Source organism: Chiloscyllium plagiosum, chromosome 35 (assembly GCF_004010195.1).
Source record: "Chiloscyllium plagiosum isolate BGI_BamShark_2017 chromosome 35, ASM401019v2, whole genome shotgun sequence".
Taxonomy (NCBI): Eukaryota; Metazoa; Chordata; class Chondrichthyes; order Orectolobiformes; family Hemiscylliidae; genus Chiloscyllium; species Chiloscyllium plagiosum.
The window spans coordinates 6,785,076-6,794,900 of NC_057744.1; the positions used below are offsets into that span (position 1 = coordinate 6,785,076).

Below are 9,825 nucleotides of genomic sequence, written 5' to 3' on the forward strand. Positions count from 1 at the left end.
GTCTTTTCCCTGGGGTGGGGGAGTCCAGAACTAGAGGGCATAGGTTTAGGGTGAGAGGGGAAAGATATAAAAGAGACCTAAGGGGCAACTTTTTCACGCAGAGGGTGGTGTGTGTATGGAATGAGATGCCAGATGAAGTGGTGGAAGCTGGTACAATTGCAACATTTAAGAGGCATCTGGATGGGTATATGAATAAAAAGGGTTTGGAGGGATATGGGTCGGGTGCTGGCAGGTGGGACTAGATTGGGTTGGGATATCTGGTCGGCATGGACGGGTTGGACTGAAGGGTCTGTTTCTGTGCTCTATGACTCTATCTGCTGCAGCAGAAGCCAGATTCTAATCTGTGAAGCATGTAGATCCCCATGTTCTAAATAACATCATGAATCATTACACTTTAATTCTTTCGGCTAATTGGATGTGTGTGGTCCTGACCAGCCCCCTCCCCAAGATTGAAGTGATGATCCTCGTACTTCACTCTCACAGCCTTCTTAATCTTTCCTGGTCAGTAGTCATAGGTAAACTGAGTTTGCGTTAATTTGTTCATGGAATATGGGAATCGCTGGTTTATTGCTCTTTCCCAGTTGCCTCTGAGAACATAAGAATATAACTAGAGGCAGACGCAGGCAATTCAGCCCCTCGAACCTGCTCTGTCATTTAATATACTCATGGTTGATGTCATGAGTGTTGGTGGTGAGCTGCCTTCTTGAACCACTACAGTCCTATCTTCCCTGATCCCACAAATCAGTCCATAGTCTCTAGGAGAATTAAAAGCTTCACCTCCTCAATACTTCCCATCGCTTGAACTCTGGGATATTGACTCAGCAACACTGGAAGAAACAGTGATATGATTCCAAGTCAGGCTGATGTGTTGTTTGGAGGGGGAGCTTTGATTTGGTAAGGTGTCTGCAGCCTTTGTTCTCCTGAGTGCTGGAGGTCAGTGGAAGGCGCTGGCAGAGGAATCTTAGTGAGTCAACCCAATGTACCCTGTTGGTGGTCCACACAACTGTAGGTGTTGGTGGAGGGAGTGAATCATACCAGAAAGTGCCCATTGAGCATACAGCTTGCTCCCAAACAGTGTGCAGACCCTTGAACACAGAAACAGGGGCAGGGGCTTCATGGTGTTGGGACTCAGTGTGGATGAAGCTTTAAAATTCATGGCTTCAGAGATCACCTTAGAACCCTAACTCCTCAGGAGCAGTTTTGAATGTGTGCAGGACTGTTAGGCAGGAGGGAATAGGCAAAGCCTTAATATAGCAGCCTTTTTAGAAACAGAATTAGGTTTCATTGTCACAGGTACTCAAATACAGGGATACATGAGTGTAGCAAAAGGTTTACAGTCACCATTTCCGATGCCATGTTAGGTATGGAGGTATCGAGGGACTGAATCTTTAGTATAAATCAGAAAAAATAAAGAAATAAAGGTAAAAGTTCAGCATTACAATCCTAAAGTTCTAAAGCACAGAGTATGCGCTGGGCATCACTTTTAGGCCAGGAGTCCCTCGAGTCTGTGCAAATTCCACTCTCCGACACTGAATGGGTCGGAGGTTTGGAGGTAATTACAGAGATAAAGGGAAAGAAGGTAGACGAAGAAGAAGAAGAAGAAAAAGGACAGAGCAGATGAGCTCCAGCTTAGAAGCCTACTCCACCGTTATCTTGTTTCTATCTCTTCCTGCATCTCATTCACCGTTCTGTTTTGTTTCCGGCCAGCCCAATCTCAGTTGTGTGCACAGCTCTCAGCCTCGGTGTCAAACCCAATTAAGTCTCACTGCTGTTGTCTTGGAAATAGACCTGTGTCAACACCGATGGCTGACTGCTGGTCTGATCTCACATTGAGGGAAGGCTGCTGTCCACCTCCATAGCCTTCCGAGGAGCTGCCTGCCCTAATTTGGCAAAACTGCAACAGCTCCCAAAATGGCTGCCACCTATCTCAGCTGCTGGATGCCAGCAGGCAGCCCTCACTTCCTGGAGATTGTTTACTCCTTTCATCTCCTGGCCGACTCAGCCATTTACATTGACTCATCTGTGGCTGGCTCATCTCCTGGAATTCATCTGAGAGTCCCCGCATTGCAAAGGCCATTGAACCCATCAGTCGATGCCAGTAGTGTTTTGTACACACAGCTCTCCTCCCACCCACTTTCATCTTACAATGTTATCTCACCCATTTTGGCACAACCCTCTATTCCTCTCTCCCTTGTATATTTATTCAGTGTCCCCTTAAATATATCTGTTACTTACCTTGACCGCCATCTGTGGTAACGAGTTCCGCATTGCAACCTGCCCTGGGTGACGAAGTTTGTGTTCAATTCCTGATTGGATCTATTTATTTACATATTAAACATGCAGGTCCTAGTTCTGGTATTCACTACAAGCGAAAATGTCTCTTGCACATCCATCCCCTTAAGCCCTTTCGTATCTTTGAAGACCTTTACCCTACCATTGCCTCCACATTCTCTATCCTTCTTCACCCAAAGGCTTGTGGGTCTGTGGAGTTGACTGCCCCGTGCCGCAGTTGATGCTACGTCATTGACTGCTTTTAAGGTGAAGATAGATTTTTGACCAATGAAGGAATGAATAGTTATGGTGAGCGGGTGGGTAAGTGGAGCTGAGTCCCTGAAAAGTTCCAGTCTCTTCAATCAAAAATAAAACAAACCCTTTGCCTTGCTGACAAAATGACTGCACGTAATTCTTGGTTACGTGTATTTAGTCATATTTATAATTTACTTTAGCAGGACTTTGATACTTTTCTCGATTTGGCAGTATTGTGGGCTCAAATAGATTAATCCAGACCATGCAAGGCAAGGATTTATAAAGTTGGGTGCATGCAGCAACCTGTACTAAATAATGTGAGCTTTGCCTACGATTGAGAATTTATTTTTTCACTTCTCTCCCTGGCTGAAGGTGCTGACTCACGTCAGGGTGCACTTTCAGTTGTCCATTTCTCATGTTTCAACCTCGATGATAAATAGTAGTTGGCAGTTCAACAATGGAAGGCATCACGGCCTGCCCTCATTTGTTGCCTGTATGTGTGCACTCACCAGCAAGAGTGACAAGATGATGAGCAGGAATCTTGTTGTTTCAGTGGCACCCTGCCTCAGACACCCCTTGAATCCAGTTTGTCATGTTCTGATAGTGGGTGCCCCCCTCCCTACACTGCTTGTAATGATCTGTTTTCACAGGCAGTGAATTTTAGACCTGGCACACATTATTTTGCCTTGGTGTTACATTAGGCCATGGTATATCAGCAAGAAACCTTCATTCATCAACATTAAGATTAAAATTAATTCTTTAATTTTAGAGAGGTGTGTGATTGTGAGATGGAGTTTCCAAAAGTGTTAGTTTGTGCACAATGACAATTCAAATTCAGTTTTGAAAATCCATAAATCAGAGGGTGGAACTAGTAAAGTGATTCCACAACAGACGAATTAGCTAATAAAATGCAATGCTGTTGATTGTCAAACAAATCAACTGGTTCACGAATTCAGAAAGGGAGTACTGCGTGCAGTTTTGGTCTCCTTACTTGAGAAAGGATGTACTGGCACTGGAGGGGTTGCAGAGGAGGTTCACTAGGAGCTGAGAGGCTTTGGCTAACGAGGAGAGATTGAGTAGACTGGGACTATACTCATTGGGATTTAGAAGAGTGAGGAGGGATCTTATAGAAACCTATAAAATTATGAAGGGAAGGGATAAGATAGAAGCAGGGAGATTGTTTTCACTGATGGGTGAAACTATAACTAGGGGCATAGCCTCAAAATGAGGAATTAGCAGATTTAAGACTGAGTTGAAGAGGAACTTCTTCACTCAAACGATTGTAAATCTGTGGAATTTCTTCCCCACTGAAGCAATTGAGACTACCTCATCGAATATTTTTAAGGCAAAGATAGATTTTTGAACAGCAAGGGAATGAAGAGTTATGGTAAGCAAGCAGGTAAGTGCAGGAACAGCTCAATCCATGAAAAGCTCAGCCATGATCTTATTGAATGGTGGAGCAGGTTCGATGGGCAAAGTTTCTGCTCCTATTTGGGGTGGCTCAGTGGTTAGCACTACTGCCTCACAGCACTAGGGACCCGGGTTCAATTCCATCCTTGGGTGACTGTCTGTGTGGAGTTTGCACATTCTCCCCGTGTCTGTGTGGGTGTGCTCCGGGTGCCCCGGTTTCCTCCTACAATTCAAAGATGTGCGGGTTAGGTGAATTGTCCATGCTAAATTGCCCATAGTGTTCGGGAATGTGTCGGTTAGCTGCATTAGTCAGGGGTAAATATAGAGTAATAGGGTAGGAGAATGGGTCAGGGTGGGTTACTCTTCAGAGGGTCGGTGTGGACTTGTTGGGCAGAAGGGCCTGTTTTACACACTGTAGGGATTATGTTCTATGATTCTAATAGAGTAGGAGAATGGGTCTGGGTGGGTTACTCTTCAGAGGGTCGGTGTGGACTTGTTGGGCAAACTGACCTGTTTCCACACTGTAGGATTCTAGTTCTTAAGTTCTTATGAGATCTTATTTATTCTAATCCGTATGTAACTCCAGTCCCATTCCAGTGAGGTTGACTCCTAACTGCCCTCTAAAGGAACATAACACGTGGAATGGAGGATTCTTAGAGGAAGGTTCACCGTCACCTTTCATGACATTTAATTATGGGATGGCCAATAATGGCTGGCCTTTGCTAATGATAGTCACATCCTGAGAAGACACAAAGTAGTGATGAGTGGGCCAATCATTTAGGAACATAAAGCTAGGAGCAGGAGTAGTCCATTCGGCCCTTCGAGCCTGGTCCACCATGTTCATGGCTGATCCACTGCTATATTCCTGCTTTCTCTTACTCCATTATTAACTAAAGATTTGTTAGTCTCCCCGAACACATTCAGTGATTTAGCTCCCACAGACTCCTGTAATAGAAAATTCCACAGCTTCTCTATCCTTTGAGTGAAGAAATCTTTCCTCACCTCAGTTCTAAATGGCCTGCCATATATCCTGAGACTGTGACACCCACTCACTGCTACTTTGTGTCATCTCAGGATGTGACTCCTCAACTGGGGGGAACATCCTCCCTACATCTTGTCTGTCTCACCCTAAAACGTTTCCATGAAATCCCATCTCATCTTTCTAAACTCTAGTTAATGCAGGACCAGTTGAACTAATCCCTCTTTGTCAGACAGTCTGCCATCTCATTATCAACCCAGTGAACTTCTGCGGCACTCCCGCTGTGACAAGTAAATCCTTTCTCAGATATGATGTGGAGGTGCCAGTGTTGGACTGGGGTAGACAAAGTTAAAAATCACAAAACACCAGGCTATAGTCCAACAGGATTATTTGGAAGTACTAACTTTCGGAGCGCTGCTCCTTCGTCAGGTAACTAGTGCGGGAGGACCATAAGACACAAAATTTCTAGCAAAAGATCACAGTGTCATGCAATTAAAACGATATATTGAACAAACCTAATCCACGTGTTAAGTCTTTCATCTTTTAGAATGGGTTGCAGGTTTCAATTCATTAACAAGTAAATTCCAGAACTTCTTTTAGTCACGTTCTCAAGATAACTTACGGTTCTATCAAAAAAGGTGACATCTCAGCTCTGTGCCACAAGATCCCCTCAACTGTGTCTCCATTCTGTTATGGGATCTTGCTGTGTGCAAACTGGTTGCTGCATTTGTCAACACGAGCACCACCTTGGAGCGCTCTATTGTCTGCGGAGTGATTTGAGCTGGTTCTGAGAAACATGACAGAATGGCAGTGTAAGCATCGTTTTGTGGTATGAAACCCCCTCGTCTATCGCTCCATAAAGAACACCACAATTTCCTTCCATACAGCATCCTGCCTCGTTCTGGCACAGAGTTAACACCATACCCTAACCATACAACCATCAAACATCCACAATGACACTTATCTGTCTCTGCAAAACGTGAGCAAAAAAAAAGACCTTTTAACTCAGCAATTGCTGGTGTTTTATCTGGCCACTTCCTTTGCATGTTTCCCCATCAAAGAAATGGAATCTGCATTTTTTTTTTTTAAAATCACACAAACTTCTTAAGGTAAAATAATTGGGACAGTTTCTGAAGAATTTGAGATGATTATTGGAGGGACATTTGTTCCTAAGGTTTTGGGTCTGTTGTGGACTTATTACGAGAGACCAATTGTCCTAATTCTCACTGTGGTATGCAATTTAGCACAGAGTGCACCAGGCAGATATTGGTCTTTTACAAAGATAGTCTAATACCTCCAATGTTTTTCTGCCTGGTGTTATTATATCTGATATTTATCGAAGAGGAGAGGAAGAAAGAATTTCTGTTCCACAGAATATTGAAGATTACTGCTTGGAGCTGCCTTCCCTTTCAGGACTTAATATCCCATCAGACTCTCTCAGTGCAGATATGGCACAGGGTTCAATGCAGAGTAAAGCTCCATCTACTCTTATAAACTGAAAGTAATGTGTCCTGTGCACTGTCCCCATCAAACACTCCCAGCACAGGTATAACACAGGGTTTGATACAGAGTAAAGCTGCCTCTACTCTTTTAAATTGAAAATTAAGTTTCATCAGCACCATCCCATCAAACGCACCCCGGGACAGAAACAACACGTAGAACAGAGCAGCCACAACCCCTTTAAACTAAAAGTAAGTGGAAAACAAAGCCACCTCTACTTTTTTGAACTGAGGTTAAAGCTCCCTCCAACACAGATTCTCATCAAATTCTCCCAGGATAGGGACAGCACGGTGTTAGATACAGAGTAAAGCTGACTCAATTCTTTTTAAACCAGAAGTAAAGCTCTCTCTGATCTCTTAAGCTGAAAGTAAAACTGCCTGTACACTCTCCCATCAAACACACCCTGGGCAGGTACGTACGGGAGATACATACAGAGTAAAGCTCCCTCAACAAAGTCTCCACCAAACACACTCAGGACAGGTACAGGTAATACTGTTAAATACAGAGTACAGTTCCCTTGATACTGTCCCCATCGAATACTCCCAGGACAGGGACAGAATGGAGTTAAATATAAAGTAAAGCTACCTCTACACCATCCCCAAGCAACACCCCCAGGACAGGTGCAGTAAAGCTTTCTCAACATTGTCACCATCAAACACTCCCAGCTTGATTTACTTTCCAACCCACACACAGATTGACCATGACCTGCCTGATGACAGCAGGAGCAACAGGTGTGTGTGTGTAGGGGATTCTCTCATCATGTGACTTGACACTCAGCTCGCTCTGGGTTTAGATAGATTAACAGTTTTGACGTTTAAACTCAGCCTGAGTTCATCGTGATTGGTTTATATTTTCATCATGACAAAACAGATAGAAAAAAAAATTAATGTTTGAATGCTGAATTTTCTACTTTGTAAAAGATTAGCAAAGTCAATTCCTTATGTTGTCATGTCAGTTTCTAGACTGATAACAGTATTAGGGCACAGTGAGGAAATCTACCTATATGTTCCCTGGAGCATCAGAGGCTGTGCAGTGACCTTATAGAGGTTTATAAAATCATGAGGGGCATGGATAGAGTGAATAGACAAGGTCTTTTCCCTGGGGTGGGAGAGTCCAGAACTAGAGGGCATAGGTTTAGGGTGAGAGGGGAAATATTTAAAAGGGACCTAAGGGGCAACGTTTTCACACAGAGGGTGGTGCGTGTTTGTGGAATGAGCTGCCAGAGGAAGTGGTGGAGGCTGGTACAAATGCAGTATTTAAAAGGCAGCTGGATGGGTAGATGAATCGGAAGAGTTTAGAGGGATATGGGTCAAGTGCTGGCAAATGGAACTAGATTAATTTAGGATATCTAGTTGGCATGAACAAGTTGGACTGAAGCGTCTGTTTCCATGCTGTACATCCCTATGACTCTATTTTCACTGATTATTTATAGATTGGGTAACAGTTTAACCCAGACAATTTGTTTGCTCTTTGCATTTTGAGATAGAGTCATGGACTCAAACAGCACAGAAACAGATCCGTTAGTCCGACTAATTCATGCTGACCGTAATCCCAAACTAAATGAGTCCCACCTGCCTGCACTTGGCCCATATCCCTCTAAACCTTTCCTAATCATGGACTTATCTCAGTGTCTTTTAAACATTGTACCCACATATGCCACTTCCTCAGGAAGTTCATTCCACACATCAATGACACTCTGTTCAAAAATAATTTCCCCCATGTCTTTTTTAAATGTTTCTCCTCTCACCTTAAAAATATGCCTCATAGTCTTGAAATACCCCATCCTGGTTAAACACGCCTGCCATTCACTCAGTACATGCCCCGATTATTTTATAAACCTCTATGAGGTAACTCCTTGACCTCCAACGCTCCAGGGAAAAAGGTGCCAGCCTATCCAGTCCCTCATTATAACTCAAACCCCCTATTCCCGGCAATACCCTGGTGAATCTCATCTGAATCTTCTCCACCTTACTGAGTTCTGACTATGGATGAGGTGACAGCGCTGAAAAATGACAAAAGAACAAAAAGCAACAAGGAAAAGTGCAGCAGGATCAATCTTTGCAAATTTATTCATATCCTATCAGTAGGACCTCAGGTTTGATTATTATCAGCTACAAGCAAATCACAATTAAAATCAACAAAGGGACAATGATGCAACCATCTCAGGTGTACACTGTTGTGTTGACTGCCACCTCCTGTCCTATGATGGCATTGCAGGTCATGAAGTGTTCATCAGTAGGAGATTAAAAAATCACACAATACCAGGTTATACTCCAACAAGTTTACTTGGAAGCACACTAGCCTTCGGAGCGCCGCTCCTTCATCAGGTGGTTTCACCAGGTCACAACCACCTGATGAAGGAGCAGCGCTCCGAAAGCTAGTCCTTCCAGTTAAACCTGTTGGACTATAACCTGGTGTTGTGTGATTTTTAACTTTGTACAGCCCAGTCCAACACCAGCATCTCCAAATCATCAGTAGGAGAAAGTGAGGTCTGCAGATGCTGGAGATCAGAGTCGAGAGTTTGGTGCTAGAAAAACCCAGAAGGTCAGGCAGCTTCCGAGGAGCAGGAGAATCGATGTTTTGGGCCAGAGCAGCATATTCTCGAAAGTGTTCATCAGTGTTGAGTTTTTAACCCCCTCTCTTTTATTCCTTAAGTGTTTTCTTTACAAAATTAAAGTCTTCCCCTTTTCCTTAGAGTATGGACTAGATGCAAATTTTTTTTCCAAACACTGGAATCATCAGCAATTATGTACCACAAGCCTGCCATGCAACATCACCCCCCCCAAAACCACCCTACTCAAGTAAAGTTGACACTGATGGGAGCTTCCCTCTGTCTTTTGGCTGTGAAGGGATTTTGAAAAATTCAAACAGAAGCCTAACTGGAAAGATCCCAGGCAGCACAAAACCACGTACATTATAAGCTGGAAATGTGTTGCTGGAAAAGCGCAGCAGGTCAGGCAGCATCCAGGGAACAGGAGAATCGACGTTTCGGGCATAAGCCCTTCTTCAGGAATGGCCTGAAGAAGGGCTTATGCCCGAAACGTCGATTCTCCTGTTCCCTGGATGCTGCCTGACCTGCTGCGCTTTTCCAGCAACACATTTCCAGCTCTGATCTCCAGCATCTGCAGACCTCACTTTCTCCACGTACATTATAAAACAATTGACTTCAAAATATAAGGAGTAGATTGCATGGATATTCAACTTTGCTGCAACATCCCACAAATTAATCTACTGAACCTTCCCCACCCTGAATTCCTGTAGTACCAAAAAATGCACTGACCGCAAACGTGAACGTGTTCAATAACTGAGCCTCCACAGTCCTCTTGGGGTAGAAGATGTGAAAATCCCCAAGTTGAAACTTTATTGCTGGAACAGCACAGCAGGTCAGGCAGCATCCAGGGAACAGGAGA

At 43.9% G+C, this 9,825-nt stretch overlaps 1 protein-coding gene across 3 annotated transcripts in view; it reads left to right on the top strand.

The window, feature by feature from the left end:
- The window catches only part of abcg4a (ATP-binding cassette, sub-family G (WHITE), member 4a), a 144,014-nt gene that overhangs the window by 111,150 nt on the left and 23,039 nt on the right, over positions 1-9,825 (top strand). The gene's annotated exons all lie outside the window — the stretch shown is intronic.